At 33.5% G+C, this 25514-nt stretch overlaps 2 long non-coding RNA genes across 13 annotated transcripts in view; one reads left to right on the forward strand and one right to left on the reverse strand.

Annotated features, from left to right (window-relative positions):
- Positions 1–25514, reverse strand: part of LOC118186613 (uncharacterized) — a 746791-nt gene that overhangs the window by 481323 nt on the left and 239954 nt on the right. The gene's annotated exons all lie outside the window — the stretch shown is intronic.
- LOC118197774 (uncharacterized) overlaps positions 1–25514 on the forward strand; it is a 465671-nt gene that overhangs the window by 274161 nt on the left and 165996 nt on the right. For 9 of the 12 annotated variants that reach the window (XR_015042521.1, XR_015042510.1, XR_015042516.1 and 6 more), the window contains one exon: positions 3117–4288. The exons of the other annotated variants lie outside the window; for them this stretch is intronic. This is a non-coding gene — a long non-coding RNA (uncharacterized LOC118197774). Of the gene's footprint in view, positions 1–3116; positions 4289–25514 lie in introns of those variants that run through there. 12 annotated transcript variants of the gene reach the window in all.

The following is a 25514-nucleotide window of genomic DNA, read 5'->3' on the forward strand; positions in this document are numbered from 1 at the left end:
ACCTTTGCTAGCTATTCTCCGCCATTTGGAATGTAATTATATATCTAAAATTGTGAGAAGAGCTAGTACCCCTCTTTTTCTACCAATGAAAAAAATATGTGGTTAAAAAATTCGTCATCCAAAAATAAATTATGTTTAACTTTCAGACTGGTCATGCTTCTTCCAAAATTCCATCCGGTCACTCACTACACCGCAATATCCAGCCAACTACGCAGCGGATTTCTCGACTATGACTAAAACGTGAATCGGTGCCTTTCGTAACCAAGTTGTCCAAGTTCCCTGCAAAAAAATTAATGATAAATTCTTCAAAATTATTTCATCCCATATATATATATGCGCATATATCTTTTTTGTCCTTCTTAAATTGATTCATGGTGCAATGGAGTAGTTCAGTTCTATTTTGAGAGTGCTATGGTACAAGTATGGAAGCTATCAAAATCTGTACACAATGTGAAGTTGTTTCCTATGCTAAAAGTACAAGGGAAGAAAGATAGAAAATATTCTTTACTTTATAAAAATCAAAGTCGCTGAGGAAAACACAAGAAATCGAGAAATGTGTTAAATATGCTCTAAGGATAAAAGGCCTATATCTCAAAAACGGAACAGTTTCATCTGTGGTCCTCAGAGAAGGTCTAAGAGTGAATGATGCTCTACAAATTTAAGAACGGCAAAAGCTATCTGACACTGGATTAAAAAAGTAATTCGAGAAAAAAGCCAAATCTGAATCGACATCAGCGCAAAGATCAACAAAAACAACTGATCTGAGAAGGATAGTAGATGCACTTCTGGGACTAACATCTGAACGGATTTTAGACACTTTCATTCTATTTTCACCTGCTTTGTCAATAAAAACGCTTCCTTATTACGTAAAAAAATGTTTGTACTTCTACAGACTTCATGATTTATTCATCATACCATCTACTTTCGTAACACTTTTAGCATAAGAAAGACTAGTCTTGAGTGCTCCTACAATCCTTTTTGTCTCCCCCCCCCCTTTTTTTTTGGAGTACCTAAGCAACATTTTTATTTTTGCCATGGGTCTATTTATTGATTGTACCTGAAATATGATATTACAAATATTTCGCATTTACAAAATGTGCTTTAGCTGCTTCAATGATCATCTTTTTTCTACAAAACAAGCAACGAAATATACTTTTTCCTACCTGAAATATGATGCATCGCATATACTGCTATTTGATTAATTCACAGAAAGGACTATGACATAGTTAGTGTGATTTATATATTTCAGTTTCTGTCAAAGAAAAGAACGACTGTTCTACAAACCACTAATAACCATATGACTTTTAATTCTGCAAAACTTCGATTTAAATTAGAATTTAAGAGGAGATTTGTCTGCTACCTATCAAATGGAGCTAAGGGAAAGGCCTAGGAGTGTCTCACTAGTTCAAAACCATTTATTCCAGATTTTCTTCATCTTGTAGTCGTGGCGTTATTTCGTCTTTTGACTGGGCACGATTGCCTGAAAGCCTGTCTTTTTAAAGTTCGACTTAAGGACTTTTCAGGAGTTAAGAAATGTCATACTCTTTGTAACTCTCGACAGTCTACGAATAAGAAGCGTATTGACGAATGCACTGTACTATTATCTTTTGATTAGATTAAGTATTGGGAAGCAAGATCAAGAGTAATGGCTTAGTGGCAAATGTCTGGAATTTGTATGAATAAATATATTTCAGTGGCCTTCTTCACTCAATCCAATTTCTGTTCGTAAACAGACATAAAATTTTTTTTACGGTAGAGCTATTTAAACTATGTCCTTACAAAAAGAAATCGAGACATGAAAGACTGGGTGATCTTGGTAATTTAGTTATAGGACAACTACGTTCAATTGAACGGCCAAGCCAGAAAAAATGTGACCCATATAAATCTTTGTGACTTGATGAAAATAAGTTTGCGTTCCATCCTACCTAAATACATACGCCGCAGAATGGCTGCTGAAATATTCTTCAATAATTCTGGCAAAATCGCCTACAAGAAAGTTTTACGGTACTTCAGTACTTTTTTCCAAAGTCGTTTTTGGAACAGCATACCACCTTTTCTCCAGTCGTATCGGTTCCATTATCTTAGAAGTAGGATACGGATATACAAAAGGGATGCAACCCTACGGCTAGACTGGGCCGTAGATCTCTCAATAAAAATTTGTCGAAAAAGCCATAACTTTGAAGTTCATGAAGAGAATATTCCGAAAAACAGGAGATGATAGCAGAAGGGATACCTTTGTCCCAATGGCAGTGATGATTTAGAGAGATTATTCCGAGGAGTAATATTTCAGATGTTCTCAGATTTTGAGTCCTTCAGAGCATTTACAACTCGTAAAATTGACGCTTGTTGGAAAGTAAATGCTCTTTACCTAATTTGCACTTTCTTTTTGAACGTGCATCTTATAAACAAAACTTCGGAAGTGACCTACCATCTTTTTTTACCTCTACCAAAGTTTATTCCATCTTCTTTGAAGCACCTGTATATTATGTTTTCTGATATGATTAAAAATGTGATTGGTGGTTTAATTCTGTTCTTGGTTATTCTGACATAATAAAAATAAAACCACTATTGCTACAATGAGCATTTCAGATAGACACTGCTTGAAAGCTTTGATTATCGGAATCTACTCGGTTTTCATTAATTCGGATAATTGAGATTCCATGCTATCTTTTAATCAGCCTTAAATGTAACTTTCCTTAAAAAAGCAAATATCTCATGCTTAAACTAGATTCGTTTCCGATTCAGAATAGAACAAAGGCAGGAAGATAAAGACAATGGGAACAACAATAAAAAAAAATTTGCAGTCCCCCAAAATAAACCTTCTATTATTCTTCGCTTTATTTAGTGTTATTCAGACATATTACCTCTAAAAGCTTTCACAAAATGGCATTTTATTCAGAAACCTTGCCCAGCTAAAAAATTCAATACAATTCCAGTGTATAGTCAGCCTAACTACTTTGAAACTAACCATTAAATGGGGGGGAAGAAACACGGGAAAACGCCGATTATTATTTACTGCGTCATTTAACACCACGAATACTAAACTATTTTTACATCCGAAGTATGAATTATTCGCTATGTCTTTATCTAAAATTACGTATTCTTTTTCTTTGCAGACGATATTCATCATTTTGTGCAACAATGACGGTTGACAGATAATGGAACTATTGCCTTAATGTGTTTCTGAAAATATTTATTTATAAAGAAAATGCACCCTTGTGGTTTGTTTTGGTCAACATAATACTGTATTTACAGTCACTTTAATATCGCATCTTTTCGAGTGTAAATGATATGCATTATATATATAAAATACATAGATATGTATGAAAGTGTCAAAGTTCTGGAAAAAGATTATTATGTTCGTTGTTTCCAAATGTATTTGTCAATTGTTTTTCGGTGCAGTGGGAATTATGATGAATGCAAGTGAAAATCTGTGTGTTTTTTTGTGGAAGAAGATGTTTTGAAATAAATAAATAAATTGTTAAAATAAGCTGCTACGGTACTAAAAAATCGCATTCACAGAAGATTATAATAAAAACCTTGTGTTTTTACAGACTTTCCCCCCATATAGAATATTCCTAACGTAATATTTGCTTTACGAAAATTTACATTACATCCTTTCGTTTTTACAAAGGAACTACACTTGTCACTTTTCTCCGCTTTGCGAAAAAATCAGAAGGAAAGTTTAACTTAACTGAAGCGAGAAGAGAATTCTTCCACGTAACTGAAAGCACATTACACATGGCAAAGATTTAATATAACTGAAGGAGGTAGAAGTTTAAACGCAAATAAGGGGAAGGATAAAGCAAAATGTAAAAATTCCATATAAGTAAACGAGAAGATTTAATGTAACTGAAGGGATTGAAAGTTTGACGCAACTGAAGCAGGATGAGAAAGCAAAATGTTAAGATTCTATTTAAGTAAATGAAAAGATTTAATGTAACTGAAGGGGGCTGAAGTTTAAAGTAACTTAAGAGAGAGAGAAGGCAAAATGTAAGATTTAATATGAGTAAATGCAAAAACTTAGTGTAATGTATGATATCAAAAATAACTTTTATTGAACATAATATTGCAGATGTACATAAAACTATTAGTTGTATGTATTACAAATCAATTACAGTTATGCCTTTTATAACATAGTTTCGCTCTTATACATTCAGAAAATTGCTGAAACTCTCGTATATATGGACAATACGGCTTTATTCTACCACATTTAAGAATATGCGTAAATCCTCTTGTAACACTTTATATAGGTACATATTTCGATAACACGATTTTTATTCCAAACATTTATAGAATTAAAGTATGTATTATGTCATTGTGTATAGCACGCAATAAAAACCTACTCATTTATACACACAGAAATAAAATAAATTTCGGGAATACCCGCGTTCTCTCATATCGAAATTCTTTGAAATCGAGTCGTTCCCATCATTTTCATAGTATGTAGTACCATGGAACCATGTACTCCAAATGTTCAGTTGGTAGATTGCGTAAATTGCATAATTGTGATTTTTGGAAGAATATTTTTTCGAAAACTTTTGGATATGTGTTACTAATTAGTTTTTATTTTTAGGAATAATTAAAGCAAAATTATATTTCAGTTCCAAACTATGTTTGAAAGTTTTTTCGAGATGAAAGTACAGATGCTAAATCCCTTGTTAAAGGCATCCGACCTCGCAAAAAAACTGTAAATTTAAATGAGGAAACAGTGAGAACTATTTAAAAAACTATTTTGTTATTAAAGAATTTTCGGAACGCATCCCTCTATTTTGTTTTATTGGCATTTACTTTTAAAATCTTTAATACTGCGAAAACAAAGGCACAGTAAGGATTTTTGTGAACATAGTGTACAATGTAACAAAACACCTAGAAATAATGCTATGCAATATATTCGTAGATATGTCAAGAAAATAAGATATCTATTTATATGTGGAAATCTGAAAAGCTAACTCATTGCCGTTTTCACTTCTTTGTACGAACTAAAGGAAGTATTGTAATCGCGAAACATTTCCTTTACCAGATTTCAACCGAAATATCCATTTTGACGTTCCTGAATCCGATTTAACTATTTGAGTGCCTTCAGCACGCACGGACAGAATTAAAGGACTCTTTATTCCAAAATGGTTTATGAAATGGATTCAAAAGGGATATTTTTCGTTACGTATGTATCTCTCGTAAGTGAAAAACGATTAGCCACAGAGCGTTGAAATTTGGTATATGGGACTGCTAATAAGACCTAGTTGTGCACCTCCTTTTTTATTGCAATATCTATAGCTGTATGTAAATGAAAAATAATCTCCTGGGAAATATCAAGTAAGATTTAGATAATAAATGTGTACCAGTGTAGCAAAGAAAAATTGGAATTTGTGATTAATTAAATTGGAATTGTTAATTTTAAAACGCTAAATTAATAAAAAGTAAATACTTAAAACAATAAAACTGATATTGATTCCACAGAATGCTTCCGGTTTTTCAAGGGAAATTGGTATCCCTCTATACAATCATCAACAATTCATCGAGTTCGTAAGGATCGCGTTTCGTTTCTTCGCATTTCTGGATTAAATTCCTATTCCAATTTTAAAGTTGCTAATCAATTTTATAAAATACCTGAATTTAAATCTTAAATAATTTGGAAAGTATGAAAAAATTCCCCGACACGATGATAGATAATTAATTTCAAAAATAAATATAAATATAGAGAGTTTTCATTAGTGCAATACTTAATAAGAGTAAATATATATATAAAAAGATAGACAGATAGATAGACATAGATATAGACAGATAGATAGACATAGATATAGACAGACAGATAAACAGATACACCCGCCCTTACCTGGCCTTTATTTTCGCATTCGTCGGATAATAGCAATATATTTCCAATTACATAAGGGTTTTAAATGACGAAAATGTTCCTGTTTTAGCAATGTCCTAATTTAAACAAAAATTAATTTTGGACAAATGACGAAATTTAACTTTTAATGCGGTCTCCCAGTTTTTATTTTGGAAAACTCTTTTGGGTTCCTCTTTTTTTTTTTTTTTAATTCTTGGGAAAGTTTTATACTCGTTATGAAAAAATAAAATTACAAGAAATTTGATTCCCGTAAGACAAAAACTGACCGGGATATTTAATTACCAAATTTGCAATTTTTGATGTCATTTTCAACTGGCCTTGAGGGATCGGTTAATTAATTTATAACAATTCGTGGAAATAACTTGAGGTGAAGAGCAACAAAAAATGTGTCTAATTTAACAGGCCATACATGGTTTCTTATACATCAAAGGTTTTCTTATAAATATTCAAAAACTATTAACCCCATATTCTTTCAGTATCTAGCAAAACAACCTCTTTTAATACATACATGGTCTATCCCATTTACACAATAACGATATCATTCATAATTTCAGCTGGCTTCACTTACGGTAATGGTTTCTGCTTCTAAGAATGGCACATTAAACAAAAATAAATCCTCGTAGTCCCTTAGGCACTTTTAGGTAGATTAATTATATCTTTGCACGGTTGTTCTAAAGTGGGAAAATAGTCTTCTGAAAGATAATCGATCGTCACTTCGCCACTGCTAAATGCCTGGAACTTCTGTTACTCGACTGTGTATTCTTGAAGGAAAGGATGATTAATATGCTGCATCACAGAAGCTTTAAAACTCTACAACACACCTCCTCATGAGGTCTCACGAAACTCTGCATAGGAACTCTGAAAACACTTTAGACCTACTTTTGGCAGGCTGACAGATGATTCAGCTACAACACTCCCTTTCGCTTTATATAAACCTTTCGACAAGCACTACTTTCGTATACAGTAAAACTTCGATTTAACTATGTGATAAGACAGGATCCGTGTAGCTGGCAATTTTCCAGCAAAATTCCAATAATCATCCCCTTCCTTTCCAGTTTACTTCATTTCAATAGCCTTTTTTTTGGGGGGGGCCCTTTTTAACATTTCGGTCAGATGTTACTGTTTTCAGTTCACGTTATTGCCAATCGATGATCAACAACATCTTCCATTTATCTTCGACACTGTATAATTACGTTACGTTTATCATTTAAAAAGTCGTTTATTTGAAGTTCGCAGCATTTTGCAACAAATGTTATTTTAACCCACATTGAATATCTCGAATAAAATCAGTTTTCAACACCCTATAACAGGGTGACTGCAAAATTACTAACTCCAGTTTTTCGTGTACTATAATCTACATTTTACAAATAGTAATTAAGTAAAATCTTATGATCATGATCTAACATATAAACTGCAAGTTTCTTTATCCATTTATTAGCAAACGAGGTAAAGAGATTGTGTAACGGATATAAAAATATACATGGTGCAATTTAACACTCGTGCTGTTTTTAAATATAGAGTTTTAACGAAAGTTCACACCACCGCAAATATCGGCTGCGCAAACAGTTCGCGTTAACGTGTTTAATTACATTTTATCAAACGGTTTTTGGTGTTTGAAAGCAAGAGACTTACTTTAGAACTCTGTGTTGTGAAATTTGTAAAAAAAAACATCCTTACATCGGATTTAAAAAAATGCCTTTTTTAAAATGCTTGTGATTTTACTGCTGAGTTTTTGGCTTAAGTGCGAAGAAAGCTGTAGTTAATAATAAAGTACAATAAATAAATAAATAATATATAAATTTAAAAAAATAAATAAAAAAATTAACCTGGGAAAATAATCTGAAAGGTTTCAGATTTTATATTACATCCAAAGGGGCGTTTTTTTAACGTTTTGTGTGTTACCTTTATTTATTAAATATCGTGTTCTTCGCACTCAAACCATAAAATTCAGTTCAACAGCAATATCGCAAAATAATTTTAAAAATGAGCATATCTCTAGAATTTCCGATACAGAACCTCGCGCGTTGGACATAAAAATTTTCCACCCATAAAAACAGTGTTGCCATTGCTCGCTTTGAAATCGTTTAATTTTTTAATCAAAAATTCGTTGAAGTGTTACAAAATATGAAATCGATAATAAAATAAATTCCAAATTTCAAATTTGGGCTTCCACATGCCCATATTCTATGGAAGATTACATTATTCAAATTTTGATGGCTCTAGGTACCGTTGTTTTACCACAATGCGAGAAACATACATACATTCATGCAGATTCTTCAGTATTTAATTTTTTTAAATATAATACAGGACGCTAATATTAGGTGTCAACAATTTGAAAAGTGAAACAACGCTTATCGTGAATCGACGCAAAACGCTAAAACGAAATTAATAGTCCTTCTGAGCAAATTGCCTAAAGCTTAAAAGACCTTAACGAACCCTCTGATGCGACGTCAAAAACCTGAATCCTTTCAGAATTTTTTAAAAATTTTGTTTTTATTTTACTTACTTATTTTATTTTTCTACAGAGAGTATTTATACTCTCACATGGCCTTAATTTATAATGTTATATTTATCGTAGCAACTTTTTTATCCATTTCTCTTTACTATTTTAAACAGCTACTTTTTAAAGAAAGATTATATATCTTATATACGTACGTATAATTTCTGGAGGATTGATTCTTATATTCATAAGTCTGTCATAACTGGTTAGTATAAATTTATTCCAGGTATTAATTGAAATTTGCATACCGAGATCAGACAGCAATTTCTTTTTATTTCTTCAAAAAAGCTTTTGACATGAACGCCCACCTCAGGCAGGACGTCAGTCCAATAGTGTCCTAATCTATGTGGCAGAGCACGTGAATAAACTTGATTTCCCAGACAAGTAATACTCAAATACACCATTACCAATATCTTGCATTAACACAGTGAGGTTGTAAATGCCCATAAAAATTATTAGTTGATGTAGTATCAATTAAATGTGCTTGAAAATATATCATTTGGATTGATTATTAAAATAAAATGCAACTAAGTATGACTATCAAGGTAGATGTCACTAGTAATCTACGGGCATGACGGTCTCAGGTAAGCAGTGGGTGTAAATTTAGATAGTTTTCCTCAATTATGGGAAAACATGTGGAGGCTATCTACCTAAGAGAAGGAATTTCACCGTAAAGGAACTGGAGCCGTTTGAATGACAAAAACGATTTTCAAACTCATTCATTCCGTGTCACCTATGCATTGACAGCCTCAATCCACGGATCGCCGTCATAACACCAAGTGCAATAAATTTGGACAGAATATTAATACAAAATTAAACCAAAAAAAAACGTGATGATCATGAAGATCCTCGCTGTCTGGGAAGGGAAGGGGGCAAAATTTTTAGAATTTGCGAGGGTACTCGGGCAGTAGAATCTAGGACCCGCAGAATCGGACGGCGAAGTGCCTAAAGCAAACGCTGTCATTAAGAAGTTATAATTATTACGATTTTTTGCGGAAACTTAAATTACCATTACGTATTCAATGTATTCCGTTTCTCCCCCTACTCCAATCCCGATCAAGACTTCAACCCTTTTCACTACAATGTGTTATTCTCAAATGTGGAAAATTCGCAGCAGCTTTGTAATCACCGGAAATTAAAGCTGTAATTATTATCTCATATGTCCTCCGATAAGTATTCACAGCTGCCCGCAGTCGAAGATGTGCTTTGCATTCCCAGTTTCATATCTGCCTCAAACGAGGTAAAGAAGTTATCACTTGTCCGATAACTGAACCAGACAGCATGGAGAAAATTACGATAGCTCAGGCTGAGTTCGTTTACCCGACACTTGGCTGCAGATTGCCTTTTGTTCGAAGGACTCTTTGGCTCATTCTGGACTTATCCGGTTCCAGAATCGCGTGATCGACTAATTTTTCTTTATTTTCTTCTTTTTGTTTTTGTTCGGTGTACATTACTTTAATATATATCGGCCACGTTAGGAGGTTGCCAATATGTGGACATAAATTTTTAAAATATAGTTACCATTGCTAGTTTTTCTTGTGTCCTCCCTCCATGAATGTTTCATCAGATGTAGTTAATATTTTATCTGAAATACTCAAGGTATAGCCTTCTGAATTAATGCTGACTGCTACCTTAACTCCAGAATGTATGTGATCAAATCCTGGAACCGCGCATGCATAAGACGGCCTTCAGAGGAAAAATGTCCCGAAAATTTTATTTATAGTAAATTCCCGTTCATCCCCAAAAACAGGGAAGACCCATTTGGAGATAGAATTTTTGTAGGGATAATTTTAGTGTCTCATTAAAAAAAAAAAAAAAAAAGAGATTTTTTTTTTTTAATACGTCAAAGTACATGAGAGCCATCTATATAGGAAAATGGATAGCTTCGGGGAGGCCTTCCTACTAAAAACTACCTTGTAATTACATTGCACATGAGGAAAACCACGAAACACCCATGATGCTAGCCGGTTCAGAACTCTTCTGTTTAATTTTACTTTAGAAATTTTAAGTTGTAAAGATATTATGTTATTTCGGAAGCAGGAGACATGTAAAATGAGCAATGCCTCGCCGGGACGCGAACCATGGATCTTTCGATACGTGCTGAGAGTGCTGACCACTACACCGTGAAGGCATACTAAGAAGGCGGCAGAAATACCTTATATACTCCCCCTTTTAAAGGGCGACTGGGGATTAAGGGACCCAATCGCCAAATCCTAGTGGTGGAGAATCATCATTCACCACCTTTTTTAGTTCGGACGTTCACTGTAGCTTTATTAGATTTTTCTTCGAAGCAGGCGAAATGAAAAATGAGCAATGCCCTCGCCGGGACTCGGACCACGGACCTCTCGATTCGCGCCTAGTGTACTAACCAGTACACCACGAAGGCATGCTAAGAAAGCAGGGAAAACACCTTATAAAATTATGCATATTGTTTAATCTGCCGCATTAGCGACACTGGTGACTTTTTGGCTTGACCTCAAGTGATCCTCGATCACCAGAAATCACAGTATTTAAGGGGACTGGTGTCATTCGATTTAATTTGGATTTTAAAATGTATTCAGATTTATTGCTATAAGTTGACTCCAAGTGGCTCTCATCTTGTAAATGACTGGCAACTAAGAGCCTTGATGGACACTGATGTATCTCGGTTTATTTTCTGGCGTATAAGGCAATCGAGAATACGAAAAGTTTCCCAAGGTACCAGTGGTAGTGGCACCACCTTGTTACCTGATAACGAAAATTTGAATGTGGTTGAAACACTAATCATAACTGTAGGACTCATGCAGCACAAAACGATAAGCTCCTAGAAATAGAAAGATTTAATGACACTCCAAAAATAAATTAAAGAATAAGCTAAAGGTAAACGTATTAAACTCATAGTTTTAATCCAGATATCGTTAGTTGCGCACGATTTCATAGTTGTTGGATATTATTCTTTACTCCACTGCATTTAAAAGAGAAGAATTTTCATGTCCTGCCACCTGGGCTGCTTCATAACGATACCCCGTTGTAAAAACGCTAGTACCTTTATGCAAGTAATGAATGTTCTCTAAGACCTTAGATATGAGTGTTTCAGTATCTTGAGAGAGATATGGATGTCCCGGTACCTTTGTAGAGACATTAGGTTATTTCGAAAGCAAGAGAGATGAAAAATGAGCAACGCCTTCGCCGGGAATCGAACCACGGACCTCTGGAATACGCGCCCATCATGCAGACCACTACACCACGAAGGCACGCTAAGAAGGCCGGGAAAATACCTTACACCTTGACAAAGGTTACTTCCTTTAAGTTATAAACTCTACTTCATACCAGATGTGTCGGAACTTACTTGCTTCTTGGCGAGTAATGGCCACTTAAACTTTACGAACAACGCTGCTCAGATCATCTGCCCTTTAAAATGGTCTATTTGTCCTCTACAGTTGCCTACCAATCTCTAAGTAGTCGTTGATCATCACTACTGAGAGTCATATTGAGTTTAATTTTGCTTTTATAATCTACCGAATGATGCAGCTTCAAGCAAGTATATTTTTTGTTTCCAATTGTAAATTGGAAAATTTGTTTCCAATTGGAGACTAGACTTAATGATCCAAATCCTAATGAGTAAACTCAGCTTGTTACACCACCGTACTTCCCAAATTGAGTCAACGGAATGCTGCTTTTAAGTTAAATGTTTTTCAAGCCTTCTAAAACCTCTACTATATCTGCAGCACGGTTTTCATTAATAAAAAGACATTTCTAAGATTATACAGGATCCACGAGCAAAATGAATACAGACTTTAACAGATGATATTTATGTACTGGTTTTGAACTTGAATTGAATCACCTTTATAGTATGCAATGTGGTATTCGCTCAACACACGTCAGTTCTTTCATGACTTTAATATGTAACTTATGACGTATGATAGCGAATCAAAATGGCGCTTTGAGGGATCTCAAAGGACGTCGTGCAGAGCTGGAAATCGAGCATGTATGCGCTCCTTCATCAAAAAATTATAGTCGCTTGCAGCAGTCCCCAAAATACACTGACCGACATAGTAGTTCAAGCAATTGCTCGCAGTTGTGCTACGGCGAATCTGATGTCTACGTATCTAGTACCTAATGCTACCACTCTGATACTTTGAGCATTCTTAGTAACTGTACAGGTGGAGATGTAAGAAAATTGTGTAACACCTGCTGTGGGTACAAGTAGCTCGAATTCAAATTAAACTAAAGTGTTACAGAAATTTCAGAGCGAATTTTTTACTGTAAGAATTTCCAAGCATGCAGACACGGGAGTAAAACCTAGTTTTGCCTAGACCGCGACAGGTACAGATAAAAGTGAGTGGGACATCAGAAACTTCAGTCTAGACCGCGGTAGATATTCCGGCACACGACTCACCAAATCTCAATCTAATCTCAGTACGCAACATCCACATCAAGGCTGGAGTCGCAAACAGTGCAACACTTACCTCAGCAATGCAGCAGGGGACAGCAGGCCCAAATTCTTACACAGCGATTCGTAATTCTCTAAATTTTGCAGTAAAATTTCTTTAAAACTCAATCCACATAAACTCTAGAATGAACGAACCTCGTAACGAAAACTGGCAGAATGTAAAGAAGCAAATTGAATAATATTTCCTTAGCAATACTTTTAATATAAATATCACAGTTTTATTAAGTTTATCCTAATCGATAATATGCATGATTATATTAACCTGGAATTAAGGTCAGTGCTAACAAATAAATAGAATAAAGAATTTTATTTCGTTAAAGTTTGCGTATATTCTTCTGACGCACCCTGTATATTCTGTACCTGGTTTAAAAACAGTGGTAATCACAGAAAGCTGAGAATTATAATATGTGAGGCAGTATTCGTAATTATTTTTATGACATTATTGGTCGTAATTATTTTTCATGATATTTTTTTAATTATATTCATTTTTAGCCCAAAGAGCGTTAGCCCAGAAGAGCTATTAATTTCGTTTTGGCATTTTGCGTTGGTTCACTACAAATGTCGGTTCACTTTTCCAATTGTTGCCACCCAATATTATCGTCCTGTGTAATATTTAAAGAAATTAAATAATGAAGAATCTGCATAAATATATATATGATTCTCGCATTGTGATAAAACAACGGTACCTAGAGCTATCAAATTTTGAATCACCATGAAATTGCGGATGATACACTAACAAATCTAACAACTGAAGTGGAAATCTTATAACATCGTTTTCTATTTTTATCTGCAGTGGAGTTTCTTGCAAAATCCTCGCACTAAAAAGACATTAGATTGGGCGATAACTTTTTTTTTTTAAATTTTATTTTTAATATTATAAAAACATATCAGAATTGTTTTCTTCTACCACTCTGCGTCTTTGCGTCACTACTGAACTCAATCAACTTGTTATCAAATCGCCGATAGTACGTCATTTCCTGAGTATATGTAACAAAAAAAAATATCATTCTGTTGACAAACTAATGCATAAAGCTAAATCTTCTTTTCTTAAAGATGCAATGGCATTTATAGCTTTGAATCGTTCCAAAGTGACTATTTTCTGTTTAACATAAAACTACAATACCGTATGTCACAGAAAAATGTATCAAGAAATTGATGGTAAATTTAATTTATTAGCCTAAAGAGGAATTAACCCAGAAAGGCTAATAGTCTCAAAACGGCATATTGCGTCCAATCACTAAAAGCGTTGAATCACTTTTAAATTGTTGCCGCCAAATATTATCACACTGTATTATATTTAAATACAGGAAATAATGAAGAATCTGCAGGAATGTATGTGTTTTCCTCACACTTTGAAAAAAAAACGATACCTATAGCCATCGAATTTTGAATAACGTAGTCCTCCACCCGAATATGGGCTCCTGGAAGCCAGAATTTTGAATCAAATAATAATAGTGATTTTGACAGTTATGAAGACAATAGAGGATGGAGGTGACACTTTGCAGTAAAATGTGTTTAAACAATAAATGAAAGCTCTGCAATTGCGGAAGCTGGAAAAGAGTTAATAGCAGATAAATGAAATTTAAATTATGTTTGAAGTCTAGCACCACTCTTCAAAAGATTAATGTAATATAATATGGTTTGTTTTGGTTTTATTAGATTACGGCAAAGCACTCGAGGGCTATCTGCCTTGAGGAAGGGATGCCTTCGTGGAGGACTTTCTAAGGGAAACTGGCTCGTATACACGTTACACATGGGGAAAACTACGAAAACGCCCATGCAGCCAGCCCGTTCGCGGGATTCGAACCTCGGACCGAAATACCAGTGTTCAGCAACGTTACCGCTCGGCCGCTGGTGGACTGTAATATAAATATGATTAATGGAATATAATAATAAACTTGAAATGGATAATCCATTTAGTGAGCTTACACAAAACGTAGCAGTAAATCCATTTGCTTCAGAAAGCAGTTTTTCTTGAATGACTTGACGCGTCTGAGATAAAACTTTTGTGAGTAGTAGATGACATTTGCTATTAATTTTTCAAAATTTTTAATATGTTTAAATGCTTTCTTGTTTTTCCTCCTTAAACTTTCTCAAGTAAAGTTGACTTCCTCTTATACTTTTCCTTCATGTCTATCATATATTTTTTCCTAATTCTGCTCTTTATTTAATTGTTGTGATGTGAAGGTAATTGGTGTTTTACCAAAGGCAGGTCTAGTACTATCGGTTTAATTTTTTCATGTAATCCAACAGGGCCTAATTACCGTACTAGACAGACTAGCTCTAGTTTTAGGGCTCCATGTTTTATGAGATTCTAAGTTATTATGTATGTAACTCCTCATAACATATTTTCTTCTCATAGTGAATCACAAGAAAAGTGAGTGTTAAGAATTTTTGCCTAAGGCTCGAAATTGGTTCAAGTGAACCCATCGATCAACTAAACATGTGTATCTTTTCCGGGTTTGACAGAAATGTTTGTAGCAATTTTAGCCCAAGTAAGTTACTCAATATCAGGTTTAACGCTCCTGAAAAAAGCGTAACCTTAAAATAATCAATCTTCCCTTCCTCCTCCCATAGCTAAAAGGGGCTATTAGTCTCGAAACACGATTTTGCGATTCACTTTAAGTGTCGTCCACTGCGAATAAATGCGCTGTTTTATGTTTCATTCGAGATTATTGCCATTCGGCAAAATATAAAGATATTTAGCCTTCAGATTTAATCTCTTTTACTTCTGAATAGGATTGATTTAAATAAAAATCTGATGTGTACGCCACATGACTTCTTTTTGCGAAATATTAAATTATACGCATTTTTTGCTGTATTTCATTTAAACTTATTTCCTCGAATTTCATTCCAGATATATTCTCATTCAATTAATTCAGTTCTCACTTCGCGGCGAGGCAAAAATACATAAAAACCACAAAATATCTTCATTAAAAATTCAAAATTATACAAAAACGTAAAACACCAAATGCAGTTAAAACAATTTAAAAAAAATTTTGCAATTAAAATTACAATTTCTACGCAAAAACAAATAGTTTGGCCAGCGGGCGAGAATGCAGATTTTTCGGTGCACAAAACAGAAAGTTTACTTTTGGTCCCATTGGGCAAAAAAACTGAAGGTGCAGAAGCTGACTTAATTCACTATTTTACTAAGTTTCAAATGTAAACAAATATGCTGTTATAATAAAAAAAGTTAGGCTTAGCCGCACTTAAACAACTTTTAAATTGTTGATAATTCTACAACTATTGCATGCAGATTAACTAAAGGCATTAAAACTTAACCGTAATAGAAAAATCAGATAATTCAATCACCTTTGAAGCAAAAAATGCAGAATTTAGGAACATATAAGAATAAAAATCTAAGTTTACCGAGCCAGGCATCAGAGTGGGAATATATATGTGATTGGTACAGCTTAGTGCAACAAAAAAGGAAGATGCACGACACCGTGTTATAGCAGTCCCAGATACAAAATTATAACGTTCTACGATTACTCGTTCTTGAGTTATGCGAGATACATACATACGTACGTACAGATGTCAAGAAAAAAATCTGTTCTGAAACCGTTTTAAATCCAATGTACAATCCTTTTTGGCAGAAAAAGTCCTTTATTTTGTCCCTACGTACAGATGTAACTCAAAAATATCGTTCAAATAGTTTCGAGAGCGGTTGAAATGGATATTGTCTTTGAAATATGATACCCAAAAGTTTTCGCGATTACAAAACTTTCTTTATTCCGTACAAGTAGAAATAAGAATCATGCACAGTTTAACTAAAAAATCTGATGTATACACCACATGACTTCCTCGTACGGAATATTAAATTATACGCATTTTTTCTTGCATTTCATTTAAACTTATTAGATTGAATTAAACCTACTTCGCCGACAGCGCAATAGAATAAATGCATTCTTTAAAATTCACTTTGTTTACCATAGTGACACTCTGGCGCTAGGTTTACTTAACAGTATTATATTTCGTTCATATTATAACTCAGAATGCACAAAATTTATATCATTTAAAGAATTATCTAATCGTTGCCACATGTTCTATTCAAATACTATAACAAAGCTAGAACGATGTATAAAAGAAATTAAGCAACCAAAACAAAAAAGAAACAGTTTTTCACAGACGATTGATTATTTCTCATTCAGTTAATTCAGTTTTCACTCTTCGCGACAAGGCAAAAATACATAAACTCAAAATATCTGTATTAAAAATTACGAAGTAAATCTTAAAAACACTTATTTCCTCGAAAAAATTCCAGAAAGGATTAAGCATGATTTAATTCGCAATAATAAATGAATGCGTTATTTTTGTGTTGCGAAGCTTAGTCTCTCTAGTTTGGCAACAAATCTACAATTCTGCTGTTTCAAATGTAAACAAATATGTCCATCATGTTATTTATGACTTAACCGCACTTAAACAGCTTTTAAATTGTACAAATATTACTTCCAGAATTACGAAAGGCATAAAAACTTTAACCGGAACATAAAAACAACATAATTCAATAATTTTTAAAGCAAAAAATGTACAATTTACATACATATAAGACTAAAGAAAATGAGATTACTGAGCCGGGTAACAGAGTGGATATATATATAAATATATTTATATACGATTGGTGAGGCCGATTGCAACCAAAATGTGAGGTGCACCTCTACATGTTATAGCAGTCTTATATACAAAATTTCAACGTTCTGAGGCTACTCGTTTTTGAGTTATGCGAGATACGTACGTACATACGTTCGTAAGGACGCCACGAAAAATTCTCTTCAGAATTCATTTTAAAGCAGTTTTATAATTTTTTTGGAGGAAAAGAGTGTTTTATTCTGTTTTTACATACAGATATCACGGAAATACATCGTTAAATTGCATTCGAAAGCGGTCAAAATGGATATTTGCGTTGAAATATGCTGCCGGAAACTTTTCGCGATTACAATACTTCCTTTTTACTTCGTACAAGGAAGTAAAAACAATAGAATTTATTCCATCTATATATGAAATATTAGCTGCTTGCGGAGCAAGCCTCCTAAGATAACTTTTATAAAAATCTGATGTGTACACCACATGACTTCCTTTTAACGGAATATTAAATTATACGCAATTTTCTTGCATTTCATTTAAACATATTGAATTAACAGTTAACGAATTAAGAATTAAATCTGCTTCGTCGGTAGCGCATAACCACAATAGAATAAATGCACTGTTTAAAGTTCACTATATTTATTTACCATAGCGACACTTCGGTGCTAGGTTCACTTAACAGCGTTACATCTCATACATTTTTTAATTCAGATTGCACATATCATCTGAAGAATTACCACAATTTATATTCAAATACTATAATAAATCTAAAATGATGTATAAAAGAAATTAAACAAATAAAAAAGAAGCAGTTTCTCACAGACGATTCAGCGCCGCTTACCTAATGCTCATGCGCCGCTAACTAATTCAGTTCTCACTTCGCGGCAAGGCAAAAATACATAAAAATTAAAAGATATAGGAAAACATAAAACACCAAGTGCAGATAAAACAATTTAAAAAATTTTTTTTACAATTAAAATTACAGTTTTTTCGCAAAAACAAACTAATAGCTTAAATGATAATGTGTGGTGGGGTGATGGTCTGCACGCTGGGGGGGGGCGCGTATTCCAGAGGTCCGTGTGGTTCGATTCCTGGCGAAGGCGTTGCATATTTTTCATCTTTTCTGCTTCCAAAATATCTAATGTCTCTACAAAGTTACCAAAACTGAATGACCGAAATCTTTTAATAAGCTTCCATCATGAGATAATATTTCAAATTTTAAGTCATTTTATACCTTTTTACTTCCCACAATCAAGTTTAATTACACATAATTCTGTAATCGTTGTCAGGATTTAATATTTATACTTACTAATCTTTTAACTCCATATTCGATTTCGCAACTAGGATTAAGTTTGCTGTTTTTAATTTCAAATTTTTTTATGACGTAAAGGAAGTATAGCAATCGCGAAAAACTTGGGTTTCAAATTTCAGCGGAACTAGTAATTTTGACAGTTCCTGAATCCATTTGACTATGTTTTTGCGTGACTTCTGTACGTACGGACAGACTAAAGGACTCTATATTCCAAAACGGATTGTAAAATAAATTCAAAATGCATTTTCTTTTCATGATATCTGTACGTGGTACGTATGCATGTATCTCACATAAGTCAAAAATCATTAGTCGTAGAACGTTAAAATTTTGTATATGGGACTACTATAACATCTAGCTTTGTGCCTCCCTTTTCATTACAATCAATAGTACCAAATATATACATATATATGCCCGCCCTTCTCACCCAGCCTTTATTTTCGCTATCGTTGCTCGCATACATACACGTCCAATTAGATAAGTGCTTTAAATGTAGGAAATATTCATGTTTTGTCAATTTTAAATTAAAATAAATAATGTAGGCCAATTAACAAAATCTAACTTAGAATGCGGTCTCCCGCTTCATGTACATGTATTTGGGAAAGTTTTATACTCGTTACGAAAAACGAAAATTACGAAATGTTTGACTTCCTTACGATAAAGGAAGTTAGGGTGATGGTTATTAAATATCCCGGTTAAACAAAGGTATATAGCGTGTAAAATATATATACGTGTAACGAATTTTAATGATGTTAAGTAATAAGTTAACCGGGATATTTAATAACCAAATTTACAGTTTTTGATATCATTTTCAACTTGCCTTGAGGAATTAGTTAATTAAGTTAGAATAATTAGACAAAATAAATTAAAGCGAAGTGCAGCCAAAATATGTATAATTTAACAGGCCATACAAGGAAGTCAAGTGTTGTCCAAATCAGATTTTTTTTCATATTCATTTAATAATTTATTATTTAAATTGTCGCCCAACAGTTTGTTTTCGTTTTAACCAACCGTTTAAAAAACAACCTTAGGTTGGCTTAGGTTTCAAATATAATATTTTCGATTTTGAAGATGTTCAAACACAAGTTGAACATGTAGAACATTTCTGCAGAATTTTTTTTATTAATCTTTAAAACAAGAAAGAAAGAAACTGCGCCACTTCTTTTAAGTAAATGAAATACAGTTTCAACAGGCAAATTTTATTTATTATTACACCCTACGGGTTTTTTTTTAAAGTTTGGTGTGTTACCTTTATTTATTAAATATCATGTTCTTCGCACTTAAACCATAAAATTCAATTCAACAGCAATATTACAAAGTAATTTAAAAAGAGCCTATCGTTAGAATTTCCGCGCTGGAGGTAAAAAGGATTTTTTTTTCTCGCTTTAAAATCACTGAGTATGTTAATCAAAAATTCGTTTAAGTTTTACAAAATATGAAATAGATAATAAAACAAATTCCAAATTTGGGCTTCCAGAGAAGTACATATTCGAATGCAGGACTACGGTATTTAAAATTTTATGTCTCTAGGTATCTTTTTTTTTTTTTTTTTTTTTTTCACAGTGCGAGAAACATACATACATTTATACAGATTGCTCATTATTGAATTTTTTTAAATATAATGCAGGGCTCTTATATTTGGTGGCAACAGTTGAAAAGTGAAACGCCGTTTATTGTGAACCAACGCAAAATGCCAAAAAGGAAATTAATAGCCCTGCTGGGAAAATTACCCGTATAGGCTAATAAATAAATGATTTTATAAACCTAAAATATCTACAACAAATAAAGTTTGCATTTTTGCCTAATTTAAAATTTTACATTTGCTTGTTTTGTTCTAGTGAATGTTCTAGCTCGAGTATTATTACGAGGATAGCATTGGTCCAAAATGTTATGAACAGTTTGTAAAAGAATTATTTGCATTGAAGACATTATGAATAGTTGGTAAACAATTTGTTGCATTTTTCTAAGAAAAATTCTTGTATTTATATTAAATTAGTAAAATTCCATTGTTGTTTTAAAGGATAATTTTTCCGTCGTTTAATCCTATTTATTTGGTCAATGTTACCAAAACAGCGGTGGACATTCTTGATCGCATTACGGGACGCCTGCTTTATAAAAGTATATATAATCCCAAATCTGAAACTAATGTCTAAAAGAGAAACATGCTAACGTAAAATATTAAATTAAACAAAAATTTGAATTTCATATTGCCAAGCGTTTTGAACAAAACTCTTAGCGATTTCGAGAATAATAGGTTAATTATATCTCTTCTACAAAAACAAAAAAAAATTGCTTTAAATTATTAAATTAAGATTTTTGCCTTTCCAAAAACTTCGCATAGACTATTTTGCCCCTGAGAAAGTAAGACCTATATCAGACGGCCCTCAAAACCGATAGAGTTTTATTCAAAGTACGCCTGCTTGCGTTTTTGCCCACTTTCAACATTTTACATCTTGATAAAAGAAGTATTATGAAGGCATAACACTAACTTAATCAGTAAATCTAGGTTACATTATGACATTCGCACAGCAAAATCATGTAACTTTGCTCTGAAAAGTTATTTTTGAAGCAGTGAAAGTGAAAAAAAGATTAGAAATATCTGAAAAAGATAAAAAGGTATCCCAAATATTTTATTTGATAGTTGCAGTCAGAGTCTGATATTATCAGTTGTTATAAAATTATTATCAAAGACTTAACATCAAAGAATGTAAGGTATGAGCCCATTGCACGCAAGCATTTTCTGCGTTTCATCTTAGAGTTATCAGATTTATTGATTATCATTCATGATAAACATGATATTATCGACACAATAATCAATATCATTAATTGTGCTTTGTTCGCATCATTAAAATTCATTACACGTATATATATTTTACACGCTATATACCTTTGTTTTCATAAAATGTTGGAGGTTTAGACGCTAGAAGTAGCATTCGTTAAATTCCGAAAAAGGGCTTTTGTACTTTCAATAAATTCAACGGAAAATTAAGGAACAAACATGTTTTCCTTTGTACCGTTCAGAAGAAGAAATCATAAGATCAGGAAATGCTATTTATGAATAAATGTTATAATCTAAGTGTAATTTTTGCTTCTTTTACATACCTGAAATTTTTTTTTATTGATAAACTGCGTGACTAGTTTTATATTAATACTAGTGGAAGTACCCGATGTCAGTTAAGTTAGATTGAGAGTAATGCATCTAACAACAGACAGAACGATACCGCTGTAATCCTTCTCTAATAACAATGCAAAATATTCGATTCATAGTCACACATTTTTTAGTTTCATGCGATATGGAACCCACATAAAAAGTTTCGATAGAAAAATAGACTAACTTTCTGTCACTACAACGGCACACAACGGCACACAGTTTTTAATGGTTTTCGTCTTTCTAATCGAATGGCCGTGAAAGCTCAAGTTCCATCCAATATTTCGTCTATATTCAATTTTAGTCGATTAAATGTGGCAAAAAATGGATCATAATTAATCAAAAATTAATAACGCAAACAAACAAACAAAGAGAGATTTTGTAAAACTTACAAATTTTTGATTAACAAACTCTACGATTTAAAAGCCAGCAGTAGCAACACTTTTCGAAATAAAGCATTTTAATTTCCAACGCGCGAGTCTGTTGCCACTCGGAAAAATGAGTGCGAAAATTAAATGTTTTCGTATTTTGTAATTAATATCACGGCTGATTAAAGTCATGCGCAGTCGAAATGCCTTCCCACGAATTTTTGGAATGGGGAATAATGTATTTAATGCTTGGCAATGCTATTTTTTATTTCATCGTAAAACTTGGAAATTTTTTATTAACAGACTCTAAGGATTTGAAAGTGAGCAGTGGCAACAACTTTCGAAATAAAGCAGATTTTCATCTCCGGCTTGCGAGACTGTTGCCACTGGGGAAAATGAAGGCGAAAATAATCACTTTTCCGAATTTTTAATTAATATCTTTAATTTTATCTTCTTTTTTTTTTTTTTTTTTTTTTTTTTTTTTAAGTGGACGTCAGCATTTTCCAGGACCCAAAAAAGAATCGTAGAAAGTTTGGCGACGATAGCTATAGTAGTGAGTGAGTTATTAAAGAACAAACACACAAACTTTATATAGACAGTGGAGTTATATTAATGCTGCCGTTTGCAGACACTATGATTTAGACACTTTGATTTCAAAAACGTCTTAACAGATATTAAAACTTTTTGAACTTGAGCATTATGTCAAAAGCCGTTTAACTGATTTCACTAAATTGGTAAGCAGTTGCGAGGTAGAAATGGCTTTGTCACGAGTTCAAATGACGAAATTTTTAAATGTTAGCCGAACTAACATTATCAGACTTTGAAATCAAATCATTAGGAGAACAGCATACAGATTACCAACCACTTTCTGGGCCTTTTGGGGGGCAAAAGACGAGAAATTATAGCTGCGTATCCGCTTGCTGCTGATTATTTTATATCGTCAGAAAAATATATGTTTACTTCATCTACGAAAAAAAAGGTACAAGAAATGTTTGCCAGAGAACTTTATGGGTGTATTTCCTGGGCTCCTTTACGTGAAATATACCCATAAAGATAGCAATGGAGGTCGTGTTCACAGATGAATCTAGGTTCTCTTTGTAACTCAGTAAAGTCCAGCGGCTTAGCTAGAAGGGGCGGTTTTTCCCGGGCGGCACATTTTTGGAGTTGGCATTTTCATGTGAAACATTTCATCAACAGGAACACTGCAAAGGTCTGGAATTTTCCACAGAAATACTCGTGCAGGTGTTCACAATATCACACAGTACAATCAGTTATTACACTTCAGATTGCTAAGAACGTTCAAATTACACTTCAGATCACAAAGCAATGCAAAGGGCATCTAAAAAAGAAAGCTAACCCGGATATATCCTTATATAGTTTTCAACTGACCGCCGAGATATTTCTAGTACTTCTCGAAATTACTGGAAGGCAATATAAGTGTCGAAATACGATTGCAGCTACTGTAGTGATCAATCACATTTATTCAGTTACAATACTTATTATAGTGATACAGGGACCGGGTCAAATTTGCCAAAATTTGGTGACAAAATAAGTCGCCAAATACGTTGTCAGCTTGGTGATATCTCGCCAAATGACCGAGATACACATTTACTCAATGTTAAATGGACTTGCTTCTGCATTCTTACTTTTTCGGCATGGCTCGCCTCTTCAGATTTTTCATGTTGCATTACGCAGCAAAGTGCAGCAATTTCACATATAATTGCACCAAAAATCATCTATCAATGTATAAAATTCGTAAGAATATTATAGAAATTATTCATATGGATCTTCGAAGCAAAAAGACTAAATGAGATTTATTAATTTACGAAATTACGAATTCCGTGTCACGAAAACGGCTCTGGCTTATATTCACGTCACTCATGCATGAACACAACGTTGTATATCCTTCGTTAAACATATGGTAAACCACATAAGGCAGCTAGGCCGTTATTTGGGATTTGACACCAGGTGGAACCATCTGTGTTCAGCCATCTTATCCACTCGGTCATTAGTCAGGTGAGGAATACAAAGTATCGAATCGTGATAAGAAACTGAATTGAGGACAGAATTATTTTTGCACTGGACAAAATTTACAAATAGACTTTCCATAGCTTCTGCTATGCCTTCCTCATTTCATCTAAAGTATTCAATGGAAAATTAGAATGATAATTAAATAATGATCTTAATGATATTAATAATGAAGACATTCTCACTGAGATAGAAATACTTCAGAGTGTTACTTATATTCCTATTCAGGTTTGGTTTGGTTTATTTGATTATGGCAAAGCACTCGAGGGCTATCTGCTTTAGAGAAGGGATGTCTTCGTGGAGGGCTTTCTAAGGGAAACTGTCTCGTATGCACGTTACGCATGGGGAAAGCCACAAAGACGCCCATGCAGCCAGCCCGTCAGCGTAACTGTTTGGAAACTCGGACCGAACTATCAGTGTTCAGCGATTTTACCGCTCTGCCGCTAGTGGGCTATTGCTACTGAGGAAGATGAAACCGAAACGCAAAAGAGTATTCGCTTTAAACTTTTGCAGATCATTCTTAAATTACATTCTGCAAAACGAAATTCCAAATATTGCAGTTCTACTTAATACTGTACAAAAATTGCAATTCCAGATATTTTAATTATAATTTCTCTCGCAGTTGTTTTAAATATGACTTGATGTAAGGGATATTTTCTAAATACAAATTAATCTGTAGCACTTAAGACTCAAAATGATTACGTTGTATTTAACAAAACTACAAGAGAGCAACTGGAATAATGAAATAAATATCTAGAATGTCATCGACGATTGTGCTTGCAAAAGAACGATCAAAGCAGCATTTCTAAAAGTTGGAATCAAAGTTTGATTTCAAAAATTAACACAGAGCCCTACTTTCTTCACCTACATGTCGTTTTGACATATTATAAATTTGAGTTTTTAGTGTGCGTTTATTTGAGAGAGGCGGCTAAAAGGTCTAGTCATGAAATTGTGCAGTCATGATCATGATGAGGTAGAAAGGAACACTGCAAATCATTCATGATTTTCGATAAAAGAGGACAATATCCTGGTTCTGACAAGACTCGCTCTGGGCACGCATGCAGACTTTCTGTATTTGCAGCATGTTTCGTAGGCTCTGAAGAATCGGGAAGAAGTCTTTGGTGAACACATGATACCATTTGATATCAACTTTAAAAATCACAAAATTTATTTAACGGATTCTCTGCTTATAGATTGTCAAGTTTCTGATGCCATTCTGAAAAATGTAAGATTGATGTAAGATTGAAAATGCAAGATTGAATGTAATGTCTTTCAAATTGTATTTGTC

Source organism: Stegodyphus dumicola, chromosome 8, assembly GCF_044657685.1.
Source record: "Stegodyphus dumicola isolate Sdum_Otavi_A_Nest chromosome 8, ASM4465768v1".
In the NCBI taxonomy this organism is placed as follows: Eukaryota; Metazoa; Arthropoda; class Arachnida; order Araneae; family Eresidae; genus Stegodyphus; species Stegodyphus dumicola.